Source organism: Haplochromis burtoni, unplaced genomic scaffold (genome assembly GCF_018398535.1).
Source record: "Haplochromis burtoni strain Fernald_Lab_line unplaced genomic scaffold, NCSU_Asbu1 Contig_18, whole genome shotgun sequence".
In the NCBI taxonomy this organism is placed as follows: Eukaryota; Metazoa; Chordata; class Actinopteri; order Cichliformes; family Cichlidae; genus Haplochromis; species Haplochromis burtoni.
Window position 1 is genome coordinate 2,294,040 of NW_024582379.1, and position 26,618 is coordinate 2,320,657.

The following is a 26,618-nucleotide window of genomic DNA, read 5'->3' on the forward strand; positions in this document are numbered from 1 at the left end:
ACACGTTTGACCCAGGTCTTTCACTTCATCAAACACATCATTACTTTGCCAGCTCTCAATCTCCTGCTGCTTAGCAGAATCAAAGGAAATATCTTTTGTTATGAGTACATCTGCATCTCTGTTTTCAGCTTCAGTGCAAAGACCATCAACAAGTGACATGTCTACAGCTTTCTTTTCACCTTCACTACCATCACGCTCAAGATATTGCACATTGTACCAGTTTTTGTATTGCCCTTTTGCTTTTCCCGCTCTGCCTAGCACTCTGGCTGTGTGTTGAACACCGTTGTCTCTGTTTGTAAAAGTGATCAGCTGTCCTGCCCTTAACTTTACATTTGCAGAGGAGACATGATCAGTGGGTGTAGAGGGCTCATTTACAGCTTGTGTGACAGACATGTTTTCTGTAGTGTTAGTTTCTCTGTCAATAATGATGTCTTCTTCCTCACTAATACTCTGTTCACCATCGGGTATGTCAGTGTCATCATTTTCAACTGCGTCTTTGTTGTCATCATCAGTAGTACTGTGTGGTATTTGTTTATCTCCACTCTGTGCATCCACTTTACTCAACCTTGACTGGTGCACTCTTACAAGAGTCCCCCCATGTCTTACAAATACAACAGTTCCATCCTGCCCAATAACTACATCTGGACCCTTCCACTCTGTACAGTCGACTCGTTTGTAGTATACTTTATCTTCTGCCTCATATTTGTCATCTGTAGGCCTAAGTTGCTTGCGTAGTGCTCTCCTGATCCTTTCTGAAGATTCTGCCTCAGTAAATGCTTTCCTGGAAGCATGTAATGCTGATATATGTTCAGCTACTCTTGCACTTACAGTTGTGCCCTCTAAGGCAGGTGGCTTATCCATCAACACAGAAGGAAGGTTGGTGTTTTGGCCAAACACAAGTTGATGTGGACTATAACCATGTACATTAAGCATACTGTTTTTGGCCATAAGGGCCCAGTCTAACACAGTGTGCCAGTCACATCCTCGTTCCTTTTTTACCTTCAGGAGGATTTCTGTAAGTGTCATTTTATGTCTCTCCAGTAGTCCATTGCTCCAGGGACTATACCCGTTGTTTTTACCTCAGTGTTGAAGTTTTCAGCCATGTCCCGAATCTCTGTGTTGTTGAACTCTCCGCCGTTGTCTGTGCAGAGCCGTCTGGGGGCACCGTGAATGCTTATCCAGGTGTGAATGAAGGAGTTGATGATCTCTGCAGCTTCCTTTGTCTTTACGATGCTGCCGACTCTGAAGCGTGTGAAGTGGTCGATGATGTGAAGGTACCACACATTGGGCTCCAGCTCATGTAGATCCATTGCTACTGTCTCATTAATCAGAATCAGAATCAGAATACTTTATTAATCCCGAAGGAAAGTAGGGTTACAGCAGGCAGCACGCTAATGGCGCATGCGCACTTACAAAGGAACCTTCTGACCAACTTTACACAAACATCACAATGGGGAGACATGTCAGAAAGGTAGGCTGATAGGAAAAAAAAAACAACGAAAATACATAACATGAGGTAAGAGGAGGAGAAAAAAAACTCCACTCAGACTGAGCTCCTAGTGGGAGAGCAGTTTGATAACAGAAAAAACACCTCAGCACAAAAAGCACATGACTATCAATACACCATAGAAACACAAGACAAGCAACAGGGGCGGGTAAAGGGTAAGAGAGAGCTGGTGTAGACAGAGCATCCGGTCCTGCAGCATGTCTGCGCTGGTCCAGTCGACTGCCATCTTCCCCGGTAGGGCACAAGCATCGAAGGCATTTGGAAAGGGATGGGGGATCAGTGTGTGCATATCAGTGTATGTGTTCAGCTGAGACAGTGTCCTTCGCTCCGCCAGGCTAAGTAAACAGTCTTCCAGCCAACCCAGGTGGCCTTGCATGGAATGGGAAGGAACAGACTAAACACAGTCGTTATCAGGGTGTTGTTGTTCGGCTCCAGCCTTGCCGCTGGCGCCAAAGGGGTATCCGCATGAAGTGATGGTGCTTTTTACTTTAGTGCGAACAGCTCATATGAATTTCAAAGCAGTTCTACAGTCCAACACTGGTCTCTCAATCTCCCGTTGGAGAGCCGCGAGCTTCGCCATACTTGCGTTCTGTGATGTTGTCATTTCTTGTGCTCAAGGAGCCGTTTTCTGAGAACCCACGGCAGTGTGCCTCCCCGAGATGTCATCCAATTTGCGCCCAGAGATGTTATTCCGAGCTAGCCCTTCCGCGATGTATCCAGTCTGCGGTCAGAGATCTTTTTCTGAGTATTCACAGCAGCCGTAGCCTCTCCAAGATCTTATCCGTGCTGACTCAATGAGCCCATTTTGAGAAACTATACTCAGAAGTCAGGGGTAGACCAACAGCAGGTCTCGGCTTGGTTTTGCAATATCTCTGACAAATGTCACAGTCACGAACTATCTCTTGTACAAGAACTGCACATTGTTTATCTGTATTGCCAGAGCTTTGGATGAGCCTCAATAACCTCTCTGCAGATGCATGACCAAACTGCTTATGAAGCTTCACAAGGTTACCATGAGAACTTCATTTTCATTGCAGCTTTCTGTAGTATTTTCATCTCTAATGTCCACACAATGGTGTCCCGAACTAGTGAGCTCTAGGGGAACAGGCTACTTGAACATGACAACACTGTCATTCTCCATGTCCAGAACAGTCCCTGCTTTCTTGAGAGATGTTTTGCTCAGTAGTAGTGGCATGTCAACAGGAACTACTGTACTTCACTTTCAATGTCACATTTTGTTTGTCCAATTTTGGCTGGAAGTTTAACTTTTCTGCTGGAATACACTACAGTACCATCCCCAAAGCGAAATGGTCTGGAGCTGGGGGTTTCTGATTGTAGGTAGCATCTTATAAAAAGATCAGTTGTCAGGAGAAAATTATGAAGATTCACATTATACACTTTGTAAAATACAGTGCAATGAATATCGGCCATATGTTTCTTAGATCCTCCGTCTGTTGTTAAAATATCTTGAACATTTTGATGATCTGTGCTTAGAGAGTGTGTTACGATAGAACAGGAAATATTTCCAGAGGAAAATATTGCAGAAAAATCTTAACATCATAAGTTTACATAAGTGTGTCCTCCTGAAATGCTGCAAGAGAAATGGATCAGTAATTCTGGACTACAACACCTTTTCAAGATAATTAGAAAATTCTGTTATCTTTGAGAAGATGTATTCCATTATACTCTTCTTATGAGTGACTGTGTCACTGGCTAACGACAATGAGGAAGTGGATTACGTAATTCTAGTGAGAAAGGGTTTCCTCAATATAGAAGAATATTTTCTGCATAAGCAGTGTTTGCTGTAATGCATTACGGTAATCCCATTACCTTTATTTGGTACTACAGTAATATAATGCATTACAGTACTAAATTTGCATGTCCTTATTGTACTTGCGTTAGAAAGGGTAGCTAAAGAAACAAAAACATCAAATATGACTTTTTTTACACTCGGACTACAACCTTTTTTTTTCAGTTTGTGTGCAGGGAGGAAAATGGGCGAGCTGTCTCTGAGTTTTGCGGATTACTTTTATTTTTTTAATACAAGACTGTAATAAAGTAAAGTGGAGACTGAATCCAAAAAAGAAACAATTGCATTATGATACTAACACAACATCAGCTCTCTGCAAACATCTGCACAGACATGCAGACAGGTTTACAAAGGCAAAACTAACAAAGAACCAAGAGTGATGTTAAAGGTGAGTGTACAGCGCAGCAGCCACAGTCTGATCTTGAACAGGAAAACATCGGCAGTGATGAGCAGTCAGGCTTGTGATGATTCTTCTGAAGTGTTTTTGGGTTGATTTTCAGTTTTTATTTGTGGTGATGGTTTCATGTTCAAACACCAGAATAAAGATCATATGTATGTTCTAAGTAGATTGGAGGGTTTATGTCAGTGCATATCAGTAACAGTAATGTAACGGCTAATGCAACTAATTATTTTCTCCAGGGAGTAATTAAGTAATGCATTACTTAAAAAAACACATCCCAGTATGGTTCACATGTAAGTTGTATAATTACTATGTTTTACTATGTTTAAGTCATTTACTATGTTTATTTGGTATCAAAGAGAACTAACACATTTTCAAAGGTTTTATTCTGAGGTTGTCTTCCCATCAGGAGAATTTTGTACTTCAGACTAATATTCTATTAATCCTTTCATCCAAAGTTACTTTCCTACATTTTGCGTACAGCTCAGATTCACACATGGCAGAAAATGCCAGAGAAAGACTTGAAAATCACCAAGCTAGGCAGGCAACAAAGAAAGATTTTGAGGCCACCATCCACTCATCATGTTCTTGAGTCCCTGGGCTTGACCCATTGGGACTTTTCCAATAGAAAAGGACAGACCTTATCTAAAAATTCCCATCAAGTGCATTCCTCTTGGGAGCTGCCTAGAGCTGAAATGGGTGTTGATGCTGTGCTGTGTTTGGCCATAATGCAGGGCTGTGAAAAGAAGCTGGACATTTCTGGTAAATCTTGACTCCTGTCATTTCATATGGTTTTCTGTATTCAGGTGCACCATCCCAATTTTATAATTTGCATTGTGACATTTTTTATGGATACTCTATAAATTTTGTTTCAAAACTAGCAGCGCATATTTATCTCTAAAGAATCAACATCTAAACGATAACGGTCACTTTTTTGAGGATGCAAGTGTTCACATTTTAGACAGAAAAAACACATGGTTTGAAAGAGGAGTGAAAAAAGCCATCTGTGTCCGCTGTGAACGATCACCTTTGAACAGAGGGGGTGGCTTACAACATCAACTGTCTGCCACCTATAATCCAGTTTTGAGATCCCTACCCAGACACCTTAATTCCCACTCACATCTTGTATCAGTTGATCTCAATAAGTCACGTGATAGGATGAGGCAGGGTCTCACAATGGTTTCACTCGAAACCTCTGCTGATAATGACCCACACCCTTTTTCACACCTTGGTCCATGTGATGAGGCGCATGATCAATAGTGGGTCGACGACCCTCTTAAGGGACAACTCCCACTAGGGCTTAAAATTTAGTACTCGCCAACACTTGCTCTTAGAACTGAAGAAGCTTCTCAGATGAGAGGTGAAACGTCTTCAAGAAACTTAAAGAAGTCCAGTCGCTTTTCTTTCCAAGCTCCTTAGACTACAGTGGCCCAGAGGACTGACAGTCTACACAAACATATCCCCTAAAATCTTAGTTTTCAAGGCCGCATTAAATATTGTGTAAATGTGTTTCTTATTCAGACAATACTGAATGCTCAACAAAATCAGCCTTTTACATAACACACAAAACAAGCAATATGTGCCTTTGCCCACTGGATGTTTCTCTGCCTTTAAACACTGTGACATTCTGACAAAAAAATATGAAAGCAGGCATTTGCATATTTTAGCTCTCACTCGTATATTCACTCAACCACTGCAAAACACACGCATTCAAATCCACATAACTATATTACACTAAACATCTCAGCATCCAGCATGATTTTTTTAAACCTACTGGCAAACATGGGGTCAATTTAGCATTTCAAGCCGTAGAAATGGGGTTAGGTATTTTCTAGTTATTTGTGGATGGATAGACTTAAAAAAGAAAAAGAAAAAAAGATTAGACAGGTGAGGTGAGTCACTAGCTCAAAAAGATCAAAACATTTGCTGACAGCAGTAAGCGACAGCTTGAAGAAGATGAGTCCCTCTCCCGAAATTACATTTTTTGACAGGTGTTTGCATCAGGTTACACTTTTCCTGCATCTTTCAGTGTACATCCCCATTGTTCATTTAACAGGCAGTTGGTAAATATCAACCATTTCCAGCAATTAGATTGGCTCTACAACATCACAGCAATGCAAATTCATGCATCCATCAAAAAAGAGCTTAGACAAGAACATTCTTAAACAATATTCCTTCCAGCAGTGCCAGATGTAGTGATGCTTGGTCAGCTTAAGTGAACTCCTCTGATTTCACTTTTAATGACGGAACTTTCGGGAGAAGCAACTCATGAAGACGCATTTGTGATCACAATCTTGTTGTGCTGTTAGCGTACTGTATTTTTTTTCTTTCTTTCTGTGTACTGGTTTCATTCAGCTCTAAATTAATGTACAACTTTTTTTCTGTGCGTACTTATAAAAATGTACAGCTTAAGAGTCAGTCAAAATTATAAACACAGCACTGTTTTTGCAAAAGCCTTTCCAGTCCATTTAAATCCACAAACAAATCATGCTGCAATTTATTTTTACATCTGATTTCACATGTAATGCCTCTGGGAAACATTTATCTCTGTTTCCAATGGAAATATTTGCTTTTTTTTGTCTCAAAAGCCTTTGTCAAAATACTATGCCATCCCAAACTTCCCTTTTCAAATTGATTGTAAATTTCCCTTTTTCCAGTAATGTTGCTCTTTGCTTTTTAAATTTTTACATACATTCATATGCACACATTTCTCAGGAAACGCTCTGCGTGGCAGGCAGAGTTGCTGACCCAAAGTGCAGACACGCAAGCAGGACTGAGATCGGAAACAGGTTTAGTGCTGGTTTTGCAGAACATAACAACATTAGGAGGCTAACTGGCATAAAGTAATAGTCAGGTTAGAACAGAGAATTTCCAAGGAGCCAGGACACACAGCAAGAGGAAGATCACAACATTAGACGGCGGGAGACACAGACAATACATACATGAGAGGGATTTAGGGCAGTGAGGAAACACCTAGGGAACACAACTGAACACAATCACCTGATGAAACAAGGGAAGCACAGCTGAACATACAGTAGTACACACAGGACAAGAGACTGTCAAACTAAAACAGGAAGCACAAAACACATGCATGGCGATGTAGACAGATAAACGCAGGAAACACAGGGAGGAGAGAGCAAGGGGTGAGGGAGGGCGAGAGAGCAAGGGGCGAGAGAAACCAGACAGACACACAGAGACATGATTAGGAAAACAGGCAGATAGACAACATGAAGAGAAGACTAACCTCACTGGGGAGGACACACAGAGGCAAGACCAAAACAAGCAGGACACGAAAGGGAACACACTAAATGACCAAGAACGAAACCAAGACTAAGAAACAGATCATCATAACAATAAACAAAGTCCAAAAGTCCATAAACCAAAACACTGGGTCAGTGACCCAGGAACCGTAACAATATTCATTGCAGGCAAATAAGTAAAACGTTAAGTCTGCAGTTCACATATTAGTTTGACTGTATTTCTTTTAATCTTTTAATGAAGGCATGTACAGTAAGATTTTTTTAAATTGCTGATTCTTATTAATTTTATTACATTTCGATATGTATTTTTTGCAAGCATATTATTGGCCTACTGAGACTAATTTAATGTGTTAATATTTCACGAGCTTTGCATTAACTAACTCTAGAAATTGGAGTCAAAATTTGTACAGGAACAAAAGTACTTAATAATTTAACCATCATATATTATGGGTAATTAAATAGTTATTATGTGTTAGCTGTTATATGCGATCTTTTGTTAATTAACTATTCCACTACATTTTATTTAGATATGGTGACCTTATCAACATTAAAAATGAACAGCAATTTTACTATGAGAGCAAAGTATGATTAAAAAAAAGAAGCATGGAACAGGAAATGGAAAGATTTGTACAATAAGTTCTGTTGTACAGAGAAGCACGAGTTTATTTATATCACAGCAGTGATATAACGCTCTCAGTCCAGAAAGCTGTTAGGTGCAATATGTGGAAAATCAAACAGAAGGAGCTGCTAAAATTGGAAGACAGCTGACTGAACTGCTGACATTCAAAAAATCCATACAGGTGGATTGTTCATTGTTCTGGCAATTAATCAGGAATATAATAGAGCTCAAACTGAACATTAGTGAATATAGGTTAAGCTATTTTGGTTTAAAATGGAGTCTTATCTATTTATTGTCTGTCACAATAGCTGTTAAATGTCGGTGGGAAATCATTCCCTGTATGTACATAGATGAAAAATTCCGAATAAAATTCCAGTTTGGTTGAAGCCATACAAATCAGTTTCTTTAGTAAAATCAATTCAGTTTCTTTACAGAGAGAAAGAAAAAACACAAAATCATATTAGATGCACTTGTCAGCGTAGCAGGTCTGAGAAACTTTGTAATCAACAAATCTTCTTTCCAAAATAGTAGTAAAGTAGTTCAAAAAGAAATTCAAATATAAAAGATAATCTTACATTGGAGGCATTTTGAAGTTAGTTCACTCTTGGATTAGTTGGAAACATTGCTGTTATGATGACTAATGTGCATTGAACCAAATAAATGAAAACCTAAATACAAATACAAAATGTTAATTGAAATGTTCATCATCATAATTTGTCTTAATTAGTTTGTCAGTCAATATAAGCTGACAGTATAGCTGCGGATCTATGTACATCACTCTTCACATTTACACTCTGGTTTTTGGCCTTTGAGGCTCTAGCAAAAGAGGATTTGAATTGACAACACATGTAATTTGATAATGTACAAAATTCATCATACTGCTAAGAGCTTTTATTCGTTCTCCTTGGATAGACTCATCTATTATGTAAAGATCCATAAGTGTGACGAGAAAGGGGGCGGGGGTGCGGTGGGGGTTGGGGGAGTTGGAAGCCCGGCAAGACATGGGAAGAGAGAGGACAAGAAATTGAATGAGAGAGATCAGAAGATATTCTGTGAAATTTGTGGTAATTAGATGGATTAATGAATCAGAGACAATCCCCAAAATGGAGATTAATTCCAGTGACATTGCTATCATGTTATGAATTTATCAATGTCAAGCAAGTATTTTATTAATAAGCAATAGATCTGGCCCTGTCCCTCTGGCTAATAAAGGGATAATACATCTAACTCATAAAGTAAGAGATAATCTGAAGAAGTGATAAGACTTAAAAGAGAAGCCAAAGTAGCAAATATGAGACACAGAAAGAGATTGTTAGCAAGCAGTCACTGGTGTTTGACAGGATTTTGACCAATATAGAATTTTTGAGATTAATGTCATGACACTATACACACAAGAAATACTCAAGCTGCTACACGTGAAGCTTGAGAAGTACCGAGCTCAGAGAAGAGCTCGACAAGATGTGGAGGGTGAAGGTAACAGTGGTCCCAGTAGTAATCGGAGCACTAGGTGCGCTCCAGCAGATCCCAGGAACAACATTAGAGATCTCTGTCCAGAAGAGCGCAGTCCTAGGAACAGCTACTGCACAGGATCCTCAAGCTCCCCGAACTCTGGTAGAGAACCCGAGCTTGAAGGATAGACTGCCGGCAGGGGCAAGAGGGGAATGCAGTCACACATTTAAATTTGGTTAAGAAGTTATGACTTATACAAACTAAATCTGAACTGTCCTTCTTTAAGTCACGGGCCTTTAAATGTAACATTTTTATATAATAAATAAATTAAATAATAAAAATTTAAAGTTTTGTGTGTCTTTTACCGCACGAACCATTCAATGCCATACAAAGCCATGTGATGTCTGTATCAGGATGAAGGCTTGAAGTTATCACAATGACTTATTATTTTGAGTCTGTTGTTTGTTTGTTTTTTATATATAAGATTTTATAACTGAAAAGTTTTGCAGCTGAGCAGATGAAGAATGTGTGCAGTATATGCATTGCTGCTTCTGACACAATGACTGTAGTTTGCTGTTAAAACCATAAAATGCAGCATTAAATCTAAATCTAAATTTAGTATATTTTTTTACAGAGCACATGTTTGAGTCATTTCTGTTACAACACATGTTGACATACTGCACAATGTGACTTACCACCTGTGATTAATGACAGTTGTTGTGGTTTTTATTCCCCGGGGGTTCACTACATTTTCCGTGATCCCTGAGTCCTGAAAATCTCAATAGTTAACCCTTGACTTTAGGGAATGCTTGTGACAAATAGGAGAGGGCACCACATACCCACATGTATACAGCACTTGCACATAGCACATAGATGTATCACTTGCTTATCTTCTCTAGACACAAAATGCATTAGGGCAAATGTTTGTCCCAAACATTCCCAGAAACTCATTACTATTTTTCAAGAAAAAAGGAGAACAAACAAACAAAAAAAAGGAAAAAATCAAAATGTCCCTTCATGTCCTTGAAACCACTCACTGTTTTGCTCCTCTCTGCTGTCTGCCCTTCCATCAGTGCTAATTACTCTAAATGAGTTTTAATGGGGGCTGGTGAAGCCTGCCTGATGTTGGAGATTTAGACTCAATGGGCATGTAATAGCACCCTGTCTTTGTCCATCATTAATCAAGGTTATGTATGGTGTTGCAGCCTAGAAGATCATAACAACATGTGTCAATTACTTCTAAACAAGGATACAGGGTGTTTGGAGAGGTTTAGAAACAACATTAATCTTTGCATTTTGATGGAGCAGGAATAGAGATAGAAAAGAAAGCAATCATTTTTGGATTCAGAAAGAAAGAAATGCAGTTTATTCAGCAAATGTTGAACCTTTTCTAGGGATGGATATTGATAAGATTTTCACGATTCCAATTACATTTTTGATTCTGTTTAATGATTCGATTCTCTTATCGATTCTCTTATCGATTCTCTTATCGATTCTCTTATCGATTCTTTTTAAAAAAGGAGAACCCTAAGGTCGATTAGCTTAGAACTTTGTTTTATATCTTCTCTTTGAACAAGATAGAAATTTAGGAGTAACATGGCCTCATAAACCCAGCAGTGAGATCTTAAGAGATCCCCAGGGTCCCCAGGAAAAAAAATTGTAAATGTAAAATAATAAAATAAATATTCTCCTGTAGCAATAACAAAGTATAACATAAATTATTCTGTAGCAATTGCACAAGAATATCCAGTAATGTCCCTGCCTACAATTAAACACATTCACTTACCAATAATCGGGGGCATCTGCTGTGGCAAATGGGTGCAAGCCTTTTACCACAAACTTAGTCACTGCTCGGTGACATTCGTCTATCCTGGCCTGAAAGGAGACGCTATCGGTAGACTGCAGCGAGAACTGCCAGCGAGCGCCAGCCAGACTCTGTCTGTCTCTCTCATCATGGTCACCTAAATGCACAGTAATGACAGGTTTTGTAATAAGGCAGATCGCGCTAACATAATATGCACTGTTAGTTGATTATTTACCTGCCGCATTAACGTGAGAGGACGTGCGAACGTTACCGCTGCTGCTGGGTTGAGATTCACGAATCCGGAGCGAATTAAAAACACGACATTCATTTAAGGTCATCGCGTGTTTTGTGAGAAAATGCTTTTGCATATTCGTAGTGTTTCCTTAAATGAAATATCTACTTTTCAAGTATTGCAAGTTGCCCTGTTGTCATCCGTTCTCGTAAAGTATAACCAAACTTTTGAGCGTTTGAGCCGCTTAGGCGCCGTGTTTTCTGCCAGGTAAATGACGCTCCGCAATGTGGTGACGTCATTCGGGGCGACTGGAATCGATAAGAGAACTGTTTGCAAAAATGGCAAACAATTCCAAGGAATTGAAACTGTGGGAACCGGTTCTCAACAAGAACCAGGTTTCGATACCCATCCCTTGCCTTTTCTGCCTTAACATTTTTTACCTTAAGGTACACAAAGCCTGTGTTTTAATGGGAATTCTTTGATTAAGTGATAAGACCATGACAAGATACTAAGAGCGTTACCATTATAATTGTTTAGCCTTCTTTAAAGTTTTATAAGAATGCTCTTTATGAATAAGGTCAGTTTGAACTATAGGGTACAAAAGCATCTTACATTTTTATCAGGTATGAAGACTTAACTAAACTCTGATATTCTACTTATATGAAACTGTCTGTATTCCAAAAAGTTCTGACAACAGCATTTTTAACTGGACCTTATAATACATCTAACAATTTTCCAATTCCAGTTATTTGTGAAATTGTGTATAATACTACACTATTTTTTAAAATTATGCATTTAATAAAATATTTATAAAACAATTAATTAAAAAACAGTCATGTTTGCATGTTAAATTTGATTAAATGTAGCTCCTACTTTAATATCATATTTCTGACATATGTGGGCACAAACACTGCGACTACATGCCACAGTCTGGTTGAAGCAGACTGTGTGGAGTGTGAGTAGTGGACCCAAATGCAGAAGAAATAAAGCGTGGAAACAGACTTAATATTAACCGAAAGTGAGCCGTTTATTGTAGGCTGGTAAATAGTACAAAAACAAAATGCAAAGGCAAAACTAATAATAAACTAAGCTGGGTGAGCTAAATATATATATAAAAAAAACCTAGAACAGGAACATGGATCTAGAAACCTGATATGAGAAACCTGAAGACCTGACATGAATTCATAAACCTGGAAGCACAGCATGGCATGGAAACAAAGCAGATGATCAGACAAGGAATGAGTGGGAACACACAGACTAAATGCACACAGGAGGTGATGAGGGGAAGTGGAAACACATGGGGAAACAGCTGATTAGAATGAACATAATGACGCCACAGGGGAAGTGAAACTAAACACAATGAACATGGGACACCAGACCTTTTCAAAATAAAACAGGAAACACAATGAGACACAGACATGACAACACGAGCTTGACAACATGAGACATGCAGACATGAAACACATGAAGGGCAAGGGAGACTTAAACACAGGGGGTGAAGACACAAGGGGAATCTAATAAACAATGAACTATAACGGCATCCTAGGCTTAATAGATATGAATTTAGATAACCTAATGAACTTAAACATAAACCATAAACATCACATAAAGTCACAGATGCCTCAAATCATGTCCACAACAGATATACTCCAAATTTTGCTAAGGTAACATACATTCACTTCTGAAATCTGATGAGATATTGGCCGGTTTTCAAAATGGTACCAGGAATAAATGACTTTGGAATAGCTCTAACATAGACTAACATGAACTGCACTTGAAGCCAGTGTGGACATGCCTTAAACCTGCATTCTGAAGGCCACCAGATGGTGATAGTTGCAGTTTGCAAAAAGATTTCCAGTGCTGTAGATGTGTCTGGGACTTTCTGCCTTGACACAAAAACTTTGCTGCTTTGACATTCACCGTGGCACTAACAAGGAGATGAAAACTGGGTAAAATTGAGCAGAGACTGGCAGTAATTTATCCTGGGTTTTAAATGGGACCCATAGCGACAGATCAACCAAATTTGCACTGTGTCCACAAGGCTAGTGAGATGAACAATGAATAAACCTCACAACAATACTGCCTGTAACCCAATCAGAGCCACCAATGATTCAATACTGATTCTACAGTGAGATTTCTAGGACCAAACATATAAGAGATCAAACTGTGACAACCTGTGTTGGTGTCGCTACACAAGACAAGCACTGCATTACACATTATTCTCATCATTGTCCTTAACAGTAATATAGTACATTACATCATTAAAGATAAAGATTCCTTTTATTCTTTATCTTTGTGTATGTAGAAATGTGTATGTGCAACATGTTACACCCAACATTGGTGACAATTGATAGCTAACGCTTGTTGAATAACACAACAGGAAAACATTAAAGATGTTGACTCTGATTTATTCACTATTGCTGAAGGGGAGAGAAGAGTGACACCTTGGTGAGTTAGCAGATGATTCACAATCCTCTGTGTGCAGAATATCAAAAAATCAAGTGGGAGGTAAACTAGCATATATCTAGTGAGTCAAAAAGGGCTGTTATACGTATAAACATATTGTTCTGTTTCTGACAGAAATAAACGCACAAGGTTTCAGAGAAAGTCATTTGTTTGAAGGGTGTTTTTTATGTTTTGTTTTGAATTGTTTTGTTTGTTAGTTTTTGTAACATTGAGAAATTGTTTAGCATTAGCTCATAAGATTATCTTCGGGATTTAATTTGTTTGATAAGGACTTGTTTTCATTGTCAGCAATGAAATGTTGCTGCTTTGGCATGGAAACACTGATGATAAAGGTGCATAATCATGTGCATTGTTCTAACTGGAGAGGAAATATTGCCCTGTCATAGAGTTATATTTTAATCTCCTTATGGTCTGGCCTTCTAATTTTCATTGTCTATTACCATGCCACTAATGACTTTGACCTTCTCCATTGTTAAACACCAAACCAGCAGTGGAGAAGGCACGATGTGAAGCTCTCGAAAAAGCGAGCAAAAAAAGAGAAGTACAGGATGACAGAGACAAGAAGGAGAACAGATTTTTTAGGGCGTCTGGCATTCACTAAATCCATAAATCTGGGGTTTATGGTGAAATGATGGCAGATAATGTAAGTAAAGGTCAGTGCAGCATGTCAGCCAACAATAGATCAGCAGGACGGATGATTGTGGTCACACAGTGCTTTCCTGAATCCTGCGCACTTGTATTATGCACATCTTATTCCACTCAGCATGCCTTTTCTTCTTTTTTCTGTCTTATCATATTTGGGGATTTCAGATCTCACATATTGTAACACAGTACCAGAATGTATTATTGTTTTTGATAACAGTTCAGCAGAATGTGTCAACATTGTATTTCACAGTATCATTTCCACGACTGTGGTAACTCAGCCATGAAAATCCTGTATATATTTTTTCAATTGGTTGTTTATTCCTGTAAATAAAGGTGATGATTGGATAATAATTCAGTAATTACAGATCTTGACATGTTTGCATTACATCTGCTATGCCAGACAATGGAAATTGTCATTCCTGCTGCGTACCTGAACTCTAAATTGATTTTCACACTTTTCTGTGTCTTTTAAAATTCAATACCAACTCTTTTAAATCCTTCAGATTTCTCACATAATCCTTGTATGCCAAAGTGTCCCCGAGAGCTTTTATTATTTTTGTCTTTTATATATCATTTATATATTACTGAATAATATTCTATATTAAAAATATATATATTATATGACTGACATTCAGCTACTGTGGCTCTTGAGGATTTTTTTTAATAAACTGGACACATCAATTTCTTATTGATTTTCTGGGTTTGAAGCTCATACAATTGCACTGATGTCAAGGCCATCACATAGACAAATGCAGTCATTCTCACATTTATATTGTCAGATCTTAACTGCTGTAATTGAAGTCACAGGATGCAGTGTTAGCACAGTGACTAACTCAAGCTTTGTTTCATATAGTCATTGCACATGCAGCCATAACTGACAATTAGCAAATGTCACAAAGAGAATAAAAAGCAGATTTTGAATGGATGGTGAAAAAGTTCACTTACAATAATGCAAAGCCCTTAGCTATCTCAAGATGCTCTATTTTTTGCCTAAATTATGACAATTGTCGAACAAATAACTGTAATTGACAGTAGTTCATGTTCGGTCTGCTCGTGCTCATTCACTCACCTCCTGATGCAACTGCTTTGTGTTAGACTCGGTGCACCAGAAATAATTGTACCTGTTGAATTGCAAGTGACAATTTCTTCTTTTATTGCTCACTCCACATATTTTTATGAAGCCACAAATTAGCAGGTGGCATTACCTGTCATTGAGAGCAGGTGAAAATGATTGTTATAGTGAAAAAAAAAGAAAATAGGAGAGAGGCCGGACCTCTAAAAAGACTTTAATGGTTGTTCTGTTGCTAAGACATTTCAAAAGTTTGAATCTTACCCTCCTCTAGGAGCCAATATGATTTCATATTGATCTACTGTTACATCGATCCACCTACCCACCTATATCTTGAGCATATCCTGAGGTCCAAATGCAGATGAAATTGAGGTGAAGATGAACTTCAATTATACTATTTGGCTTTACATTCATTACCTTTACCAATAAATCAGGATTAACAGATTTACAAGACATATTTTTTCTTTCTTTCTTTTTTGCCTCTATACACCCAAACCAACCAATTCAATATTAGCTGAGCAAATTGCAAGAGTATAAAACTTGTCTCATTACCAATTCACAGGCTTGTCTTATCATGTATAGCCAGACAAGCTGCTTGTTGACTCAACCTTGGCTTCCTCAGAGGCAACATTTTGAAGGGAAAATTATCATTTTGATGGGAATAATGTCTCGGTATGCTGCCGAAGTCACTCTGTCGTCTCCAGTAGATTAAAAAAAAACTTTAGTCAGACGCCATCTCTCCTGAGATTGAAAAGGTATGCAGTGATAAAAACATGAGAGGCCTTCTTTGTGTATCTTAAATAATTAATTTATTTACTGAAGAAAAAAAAAGGCTAGATAGAAACTCCTCTGCCAAGGCCAATATCCTACTTCACAATCTTAAAAGTGCAAGCCTCACCAAATTGTTATGAATTCAGACTTTACTCATACTACACCATTATGCCAATCTTATGGTATGGCTCAGTAAATTTGTGTGATCTTGCTGGCAGACAAACTGCTGGTTTAGATTTTAAAACATGGAAATCTTTATTAAAATTGGAATACTTTCATTATCTCAGATTCTCAGTTTCAATTCTTGGTGGTTTAAAATTCTGTCTCTTGTTAAAATAGGGGTTTTTTTTTTTCAACTTACATGTAATTATCATTGTTATGATTTATCATTGTTTACCTTGATTGATTCTACTGTATATACAGTACTGTGCAAAAGTTTTAAGAAGGTGACCAAAATGCTGTAAACAAAGAACGCTTTCAGAAATATAAATGATTGTTTTTTGGCCCCAAATGTGTTCTGCACCAGGACAACGACCCCAAACATACAGGCAAAGTCATTAAGAACTATCTTCAGTGTAAAGAAGAACAAGAAGTAATGAAGTGATAGTATGGCCCCCACAGAGCCCTGATCTCGACATCATCAAGTGTGTCTGGGATTACAGGAAGACACAGAAGGATGTGAGGAAGTCTGCATAAAAAGATCTGTGGTTAGTTCTTCAAGATGTTTGGAACAACCTACCAGCCGAGTTTCTTCAAAAACTGTGTGCAAATGAACCTAAAAGAACTGATGCTGTTTTGAAAGCAAAGGGTGGTCACACCAAATATTGATTTGATTTAGATTTCTCCTTTGTTCATTCACTGCATTTTGTTGATTGATGATAATAAATAATTAACACTTCCATTTTTGAAAGCATTCTTTGTTTGCAGCATTTTTTCCTCATCTGCCTAAAACTTTTGCACAGTACTATACTTCTGTGTACTAAGTCATCTCTTGCTTTGTCTCATTTGCATTAATATCAAAAGGTGTTTTTGTAATTAGTTTTTTTTTCCTTTTAATTTTTCATCAGAGTTGGTTTGCCTTAAAACAACTGAAGTCATGGTTTTCATTTTCGAAAGTGGTAAGCAGAAGTTTCCAAAACTGCAATAACTATTAGGTATATCTTAATATGTCAAATGTCTAACGGCCCCATTTGGGATTGTGCTGACATTTTTAAAAGTTGTAGAAAACTAATTGACGATCATTTCCTCTAATAATGGCACACAGAACGCTATTGATTGGACTCAAAAGAGAGACAGTATATTGATTTTGTTATCTGCTGAAGGTAAGTGCCTACATTGCTGTTTTCTTATGTTGCCACCAGCAGGAACACTTGAGACTATCCATTACTTGTTTTTCTCCGTCTTCTGTGGTTTTATTTCTTTCATTTCTTTCATTCTCATCTTACCATTTTCTCCCTTATGAATTTCACCTCTGTTGCCGAGTTGGTGGACTGAGATGGAACAAGCTCATATCTCCCTAAGTCTCTCTCATACCCTCTGGGTTTATACCCACCTGTCTTATTGTGCTGCTCTGGTTACTTCTGCTGCATATGAAGTTTGTGTCTTTGTGTGCACGTACAATATGAGCACATTTGGAATTTGGCTGAATACGCGTGTGTGAAATCTTTGTGTTTGCTCCTGCATGGACACCTGTACTAATTTGTTATTGTACGTACAAACGTGTGATACTGAGTGTGCATTTACATATGTCTACTGAGTATGCCTTGATTACTTTGAGCATGGACGCATACAAGCCTCCATGCGTGCAGCAGTAGGTGCGTGTGCACGTGCATGTGTCTGCATTACCCTGTATCAGCTTCTGTGTTGGAATCTCCCAGAGACTATCTTCCCCCAGGTGTCACGGTATCATGATAAATGAGCTCGGCACCACTGAGACAACCACAATACCCCACAGCAATATATTTCCATAACTTCTCACTGCTTAAAGTAATATATGCAATTTCTTGATAATACAGGGGCACCATTATAAGACATTATGGGATAGACCTTTGGCTTCAAACCTTATAAAGATGGCTAGCTAAGTTTGGAACTACCTTCTGAGATATCAAAAAGCTGCTGATATGAAAAAAGAGCCACCAAAAAAATATTACGGCATAGCTCTGTTCAAATAACTGTTCAAATAGCTACTGTGAGGGCCGAGGGGCCACCTTTGGTTTGCTGTAAAATAATATTCATTGCACCAAAACAAAAAACAAAATAAGATGTTCACTGTGATACCTTGTTAAGTTAGTAAGTAAGTAATGTCTCTTCTAGTTTTTAGCTTTTTATACTGATATGATTTGAAATGTTATTAATGGTTTTATGATTCAAACCTCAGTGGTAACCTTCGAAAATCAAAACAAACCCATTGTCAGATCCCACAAGGTTGCTTGTGTCAGCTTTTTCATGACATCTATCATTTCCACACTTTTCCTTTGAATGTATTTTGAATGTAATTTATGTAGTCTAAAGCACTGATCATTTAAAAAGCCAACACTTAGCACACAGGCCCCTTTGTTTTAACTGTAAGCAGAATCCTTAAAGTCCCTTGCAAGTGCTGATGACATCACATTTCTTAATCTTGGCTGTATTTGTAAAGCGGGAGCAGCTGTAATCAATTGGCAGGTTGATAAAAACGTATAATGAGGACACAGAGAAAGATGCTTCTAGTGCAACCTCATTATCTCCAAGTTTATGTTTATCTGCCAAGGTGGACTTGCCAAGTTTGCTGGATTTTTTCCAAGCCTTTCTCTTGGGAAAGACAAAGTCACAATCCAGTACATTTGTAAATAAAATTAGGAAGTTATGCAACATTCACAGCTGGGAGCTAAGTATAGGAGTGGGCAGTATGCCAAACTGATCTTAACTTGCACATGAAACAAAACCACTTTCCACATCAGCTGATGAGCCATTTGCTCCCATAGGTTACTTACAGCAACTTTTTTGGTAGCCTGTCTGTCAGGTTCAATGAGAGTGGCAATTTCAGATCAAATATCAAATAGAAAGGTGCTTATTCTTTTATTCAGGATGAGTGGAGTATCTGAACCAACTGCAAAGGAACTGGAGAAAAATCTCTGCTGATAGTGGCTTGTATGTTTTGAAATCAAAGGCTAAACATCACCTTTGGTAGCCTAAAATGAAAGTGGGATACTGTATAGACTTCAGAGATTTTACTTACAAAAAGTAGTAATGCCAATATTTAGAAGGCTACACAAAATCCCTTTTTGGCTTTTTATTTACAGATATCCCAAATAATGGGACACTTTGATTTTTAAAGTCTAAAATAAAAAAGGAAGAAGAATTATTTTATAGTTGCTCTTTGCAGTTCTTTGATGTAATATCCAAAGCTTAAAAGCCAAAAACTAGAATCTGTCCAGTCATATTGTATACACTGTGAAGATTTTTAAGCAATTTAATAGGTGGGCAACCATGACAAGTGTCACAGATTAAAAATCAATCAAGTGTGAAAAATTGTCACAATCTCCTCTCCTGTCTTCTGAGTAATGGATTTTAATAATGGTCAAAAAAGTGTTTTGCTGAACATTTCAATGAGACATTGGCATTGATATTTGACCTTTTGAGAGCTTAACTCATCAAATGCTTTAGATATTTGATATTTTTGTGAAATTCTGACATAATTAGCACATACTACTTTCTTGAGTTATGGCCAAAATGAGCTCACACTGAGCTTGACCTTTGACCACTAAAATCCAGCCAGTTTCTCCTTGAGTCCACGTGAATCTCTGAGCAGGACTGAACAAATTCTATCAGAGCATATAAGAGATCCTGTGTTCAAGAAAGATGGATGCACAACCTGAAAATGTCTGCACAAGCATTAAAAATACTACTTTTGCAGACTTTTTAGGTCATTTCATCTACCCCTAAGCCATACTGCATGCTCTTTAACATTAAATTCCCTATTTTCCAGTCAAGAAAGAAAAGCACTATAGTTTCAACTGAAATAACTCTTTTTTTCTGCTTCCCTTCCATGTTGAAAAAAGGACATATTACATAACTGCAATGATATTTTAATATCAAATATGATGATCTGCTTCAAATCCACCTTAAAAGTCTCCATTTGATAAGTGAAAGTTGAAAAGTGCAAGCACAATAAAATGATTTGATAATGTCTTGGCTTTCAATGTAGTAGTGAGCCATCATGGATGAACTTTCTTGAACTTCCATACACACAAACACAAAACAACACTTGTTTTTAGGCTAAAGCAACAACTACTGAAACATATTGCCTGAAGTCCTGTAAATGTTGCATCACATATAATGTCTCGATAGAGTCCACAGGTGCATATCAAAATTAGTTACAGACCCACTCAAATGTCTCCAAAAAGACAAGGACAATTGCCCCAGAAATCAGAGCACATGGGGATGGTGGGAAACACAGAAGAAGAGATACCTCACCTCAAAGAGAATCAAGAGTTGGCAACAGAATCTGTGTATAACAAAAACCAATACTAATTTCTTAAAGAAGTGAGAAAATATAAGGAAAGTAATGTGTTTTTCATTGTTTCTTCTATACTCAGGTGATTTGAATTTGAAATGAAAAGTTGTCTATGAGCAAACAGTGCTGACTTTCAACTGTAAATATGTTTGCAACTAATCACATCTGTACTAGATAAACAACGCAGTACTCATATCACTTTTTGTGTAGTCCCTTCAAATTCGAGAGAGTGCATCACAATGCTATAAAAACAAGAGCACTCAAAAACTGTGTGTTGGTAAAGCTTTGAAATGTCGTGAAATTACCTTAATGAATTTTTACAGAAAGACTGTGTCTAATTGTGTTTGAGCTGTGAAGGGTTTTCAACTATTGTCACCCAAATATATGTAACACATTTTCTGTCTCTTGGATTGTCTCTTGAATCTGACAACTCTTCAGTCATAAATAAAAATGAAATAAATAAAAATGAAATGAAATGAAATGAAATGAAATTTTAAGGTATGATGATCAAACAGCGTCTTGAAGAAGTTTAACAGTTAAGGTTAACCAAGGTTAGGCTGCTCAGTAAAGAACAAGATGTTTTTCCTGACTGACTGGTGTGTGGTTCCTGGAGTTTGCTGGTAGTATACTGCCTGAGTGAAAACCTCCCTGTGATTGCTTTGGACACTAGAAGACTGCAATGGCTGCCTGTAGTTTGCATGGAAGAGACAAGCTTGTTTGCAAATACTACTCACCAAACTTTAATGAACTTAAGACAATTGCAACACTGGAAACTCTTTTGCTGTGACACTATTCACACTATTAACCAAAGCAATCACAAACAGGTATGTGGTTCCAGTACCCTCTGACACAAGTTTCATCTGGCAACAGCCAGCAACCACTGACCAACCTGCTGAGGAGTACATATTTTTCCGTAGTGACCAGACCACCAACCCATCTCTAGGCCTGTGTGACTCAGGTTTAAGACAGTTTGTTTGACTAATCTGACCATCTTAAGTCAGGAAATAGAATTATCAGTGTAACCACAACCTATTCCTCTACACTTAATTGTAATCTTGGACAGATTAAAGTGGGAGTTAATCACAAGTTTGTGAATAACAACTACTCAAGGTTGAAAGTGAGCAGGAGCATCTTTATGCTTCCAAACAGACTTTTTAAAAGCATCACTGCTGACATAAGCTGGAATAAGAACAACCCTGTCTAATTTTTTCTCACTTGGAGAGCAGGTGCTCTAATGACATATCAGTCTTATAACCATGAATACCTGGACTGTAAAATTGAAGAAAGCAAAGTCACATTTATTTCCCACAGTTTCTTATACAGGCTTCAAGCGTCTGTGTCCCACTGTAGTTAATTGCGGCTCTAAGCCGACGCCATGCCCTCCCTGTCTATTACGTCGCGCCTGGCTATGTCTGAATTGTCTGTGTTGATGTGAGTCACTCTAGGAGAGAAATTCAATTACCTCCCCTCTCTACCCAGTCATGGCTCTGCCCAGCCAAGCTGAAGTATGACTGATATCTGAAGGAGAGGAAATAGAGAGAAAAGGGAGGAACAAAAAGAAAGAAGTGTTGAACTGAATGTGTGTGTATTTGAGAGGAAAAAGAGGAAATAAAAAAAGGCAAATCAGAAAGAAATGGGTTAATGAAAATGACACGATAGAGTTAAAGTTTGAGTGAGAGGAGATAAATGAAGCAAAACAGGAGACTCAGAATATAAAGATGCACTTTCATGAAAACATAATCTGACATTCACCATTCGAGCTATTTGTCCTTGATGGAGGTCTGAAATATATTGGCATCACATCCAGGAAACATGATTATTGGAAGCTGTTTGGTTTTATGGGACATCAAATAAAATTCCAAACAAATAGATCTCCGCAGCATATAACACTGTACGATATTAATGTATAATGTTAAAGTGTATTTGACGCACCGTGTGTGTGTGTGTGTGTGTGTGTGTGTGTGTGTGTGTGTGTGTGTGTGTGTGTGTGTGATAATGGCCACTATCTACTGTCTGCTATAAAACTGTGTAGTGATAACAATGACACAAAGGTCTTGGGTATATGAACTAGTAGAGGAAGATGAGATACCTGAAGATAACAGTGGTGTCAAATACAACCCAGACCACACGGAGTCATTCTGAGATCATGCAGATGCATTTGGGGTGAAAAGAGGACACAGAAATGAAAAGATGATCTGGTCCCTTCACAGTATGGTAGTCAGGGCTACATGACAGCTTATAGTAAGATCAAGATGACCTGAGGGCCTGCAAAATTGGCATTTTCCAATAGTCAGGACATTGTTTTGTTTTTTTGTTTTTCTCTTTTCAGCCCACCACTGTGGAAAGTATGTAAAAGTTATGCCAACAGAATGCTGATACACTTGCGCAAAATCAGTGTTTAGTACAGACATCCCATGATGGACTGAGAGCGGCACCCTTCGCCCAACCAGACACTCTATCCTACAATCTGTTAAACCAGACCTTCCCAAAGTGTGGGGCCCGCTCCCTAGGGGAGTGCAGAGCCATTGCAGGGGGGGGCGCGGGATGAAAAGGGGGGAAAATAAAACAAAACACTTGGACACTGCTAGCATGGGGCGCCCACACAAACGCAAAGCAGGAGATGAAGCATCGCTGAATATGTTTCCAAACCAACTTCATTCTAAGCCAAAGACTAGAAAATATGGTGAAGCATATCTGCCCTTTGGTTTCACCTGCACAAGTGCCAAGGTAGGTCTCCCCTGCAGAATTGGTTTTCCCTTCGTCAGGAGCAGCGCTGGGCTGTTTAAATCACGGACAAACAGAATCCCACATTCTTGATTTTTAGTTCACAAACACTTGTTGTAATGACTAACTACTCCTGACATTTTGGAGATGTTAGCTCTTTATACAAACTTTATGAAATAAAGGTTCATGAAATAAACCACAATGGAGCAAAATATGGGTGTGTTTGGTTGGAGGATGTGTTTGTGCATGCACGCGTGCACGCGCCGGGGGGGGGGACACACGAACATTTTTCTTGTAAAACAAAGGGGGGCCCAGCAAAAAAAGTTTGGGAACCACTGTGTTAAACAAACCAATGATCCTTATCATGTCCTAGAGACTAGAGGGGTCCAACTTTCTTTGATCTTCCAACTGTGAGCAGCAAGCAGCCTAAAACAACTCAATTCACAACAACTAATTTTCCCCTGCTATGGGATGTTTCTCTGACAACATACAGTGTTCCACAATAACAAGCTGATATGTTGGACTGTAAAAGACCAATTGAGTCTGCCAAACAGTAAATATGCTATTTTTTTCCTCATCACCCCATGCCCCAGTATGTGCACAGTTTCAGAAAAAGACCTAGAAACATCCTCCTACTCAGCAGAGAAGGGGCAAATGACCCAGGAGAGACAAAATGTAGCCATATATGACAAGAGGAACTGCGAAATCAGCCATTTGTCTTTACTGTTGAAGCTAACAACAGAGGCAAGGAACATCATGTTACATTCAGTGCCATGCATTTTCATATATACAAACACAATACAATTCATGTTACATACAATTCACAATCCATTATTGCTAAAGCATCAGTAAAGAGCAACGCAAGGACTCTTTCAGTCTAAAGCACCTATTGCTGAAGCACATTGCCTGGAGTACTGTAAGTGAATCATTGCATCACATATGCCTCAACAAAGTTAACAGGCCCTTGTCAGTAATGGTTCAAGTTCCAGTCAGACAAAAGACAAAAATGTGAGTTCACTAAAATGGCAAGAAACTGGAGGAAAGTTAGATAGACCCCACTTCAGAGATCCAATCCAAGGGTTGGCAGTGGGATCTATGTAGAGGAAAGGCCAAGACTAATTTCTTAAAGAAGTCGCAAAATACAAGGAAAGTAATGTTTTTCATTGTTTAGTCTATACCCAGGTGCTTTGGATTTGAAATGAAAAAATGTCTATGAGCTGAAAGTGCTAACTTTCAGTTCTAAATATGTTTGAGGCTAATTGCATCTATAATGGGGGAACAATGTAACACTTACATAAATTCAGGACAGTGCAGCATATGCTTGTGATCAGCAGAGTAGCTTGAAGCCTTCTATTTTTCTGATTTCAAAAATGCAGAAAAAAGACCAGTGACACCCTTGTGAGTCATGATTTTCTATATGTGAAGTGTTTATGTTGATGAGTCAGTGTTTAAAGCCAAAAATAGCATTGGCAGTACTTGATGGCATCTAAAACAATCAAACACTTGTTAAATATTTACAACAAGTGAAGGTTCTGGGCTGTTTTAGAGGCGGTGCAGAGAAAAGCAACAAGCAACATTGCACTGCTTTTTGCAGTCTGATAAAGTGTTAATCTATTTATCTAGAGCTCAAAAATCACAACTTCACACTCACTTCTGTGATAAGGTTTTGATAAGGTCATATTGACAAGAGTGAGGGAAGTCGTTACTGGACAAATGCACAACAGTTACATCTCCTGTGGCTGCCAAAGGGATGTCGCTTGATAGTTTTCATCATATTTCAGAGCTCTTTAGTGGTGAATTTAGATAATCAAAATGGCAGACTGCCAGCTTGTCAAAAGCTTGTCTTGGAGCAGCTTGTCTTTTGCTTTGGCATTTTTATTCATAAGCATTCCCACTAAGTGCTTTTTGTTGTATGACAAAGCTAAGCTGAGGCCTATTTTCACCCTGCTGAGAGAGCAGTTACTGGAATCAAAGCTAGATCACAGTTGTCACAATGCCATTTCATTGTGTATTACCATAGCATACCACCAGCTCCAACAACCACTGCTATGTCAATGAAAAGGGAACAACAGAAGGCACACAATCAACACAAGTGAAGTGATCCATTCGTTTAAGTGGAAGTATGGAAAATCGCCAGGTATGTTTGTATTTTTCTAAAATCTGAGAACGTCCTCTCTTACATAAAAGGGGTTCATAAATTCTGATCGGGTGTGATAATTACACTTTTTATCCCATTCAAATCAGTAGGTTTATACTATCAGGTGTGTTACAGCTGAAGCCTTTGACTTATTAGACTAAGAGCCTCAGTACTCCCTCTAACACATTTCATTAGCATGGAAAATCCACTAGGGATATGAGATTACATTATTAAATGGAAGCTGTGCAAGTGATTGCTGTTGCCATTATGACTATGCAAAGAATCCAATAATTTTTGATATGTCCAGAGTTTGCTGTACAGTAATAGAAAGGGCACAGAGCAGAGAATACAACCTTACAGTCTGGATGTGGTAACCTGCAGTTGTAAGTAATTGCTGGCTACATCACAGGCTACATGTAGATTAAGCTACCACCCCTCTATGGTCATCATTATGAAAATAGTATTAAGAGCTTGTCTGTTATGTAACTCTGTGTGAGTTCAACTCAGCAATAAGCCCCAGAGAATATGGCCTGCTGGATTATTAAAGTCTGGTTCTGTCTATATTGATTGGTCCTGATGCCCTTGAGGGAGGCAGGCTGTTTAGTGGTGTGACGGGCACAGTGAGTCATAAACACAGCGACAGGATGTCAATGAGCCATAAACACTTCTATAAAAACTATCTCTCCCTGGTGCTGCTGAAATTTGTTTCACATCACATAAACATAGAGGTGAATTGACAAGGCGTTTCAGTGCGTGTGTTTTTCCATCATCCCATTTGGCTGTAATAACCCTACTGTATATAGGAAGAGAACAGAAGAACAGAGGAACAAAGGAGGATGTTTTTAATGTAACAACATAAATGAGTTGTGAAGTAAAAAATAAAATAATATTAAAATAATAACTACGCCATTTTATTTATACTACCCAGCCTTCACAGCAATCAAACATGCTCTGTTACAGTGAAGGACTTCAAGAAAACAAATGTTAAAAAAGATCTAAAGATGTGCAAATCATGCTTTACCCAGGAGGCCCACTTAGCACAACCAGCTTTTATTCATACAGGTTATCTCATTGCATTTCAGTAATGTAAAAGGGCAATCCATAACGTTACAAATGATTTTACATTATATGGTATAGATGTACATTTCTGAAACTCACAAGTAAAATGCACAAGTAACATATCCCTGTGCACTGTGCTGCAAACTCATGTGCCTAACATGAGGCGCACCA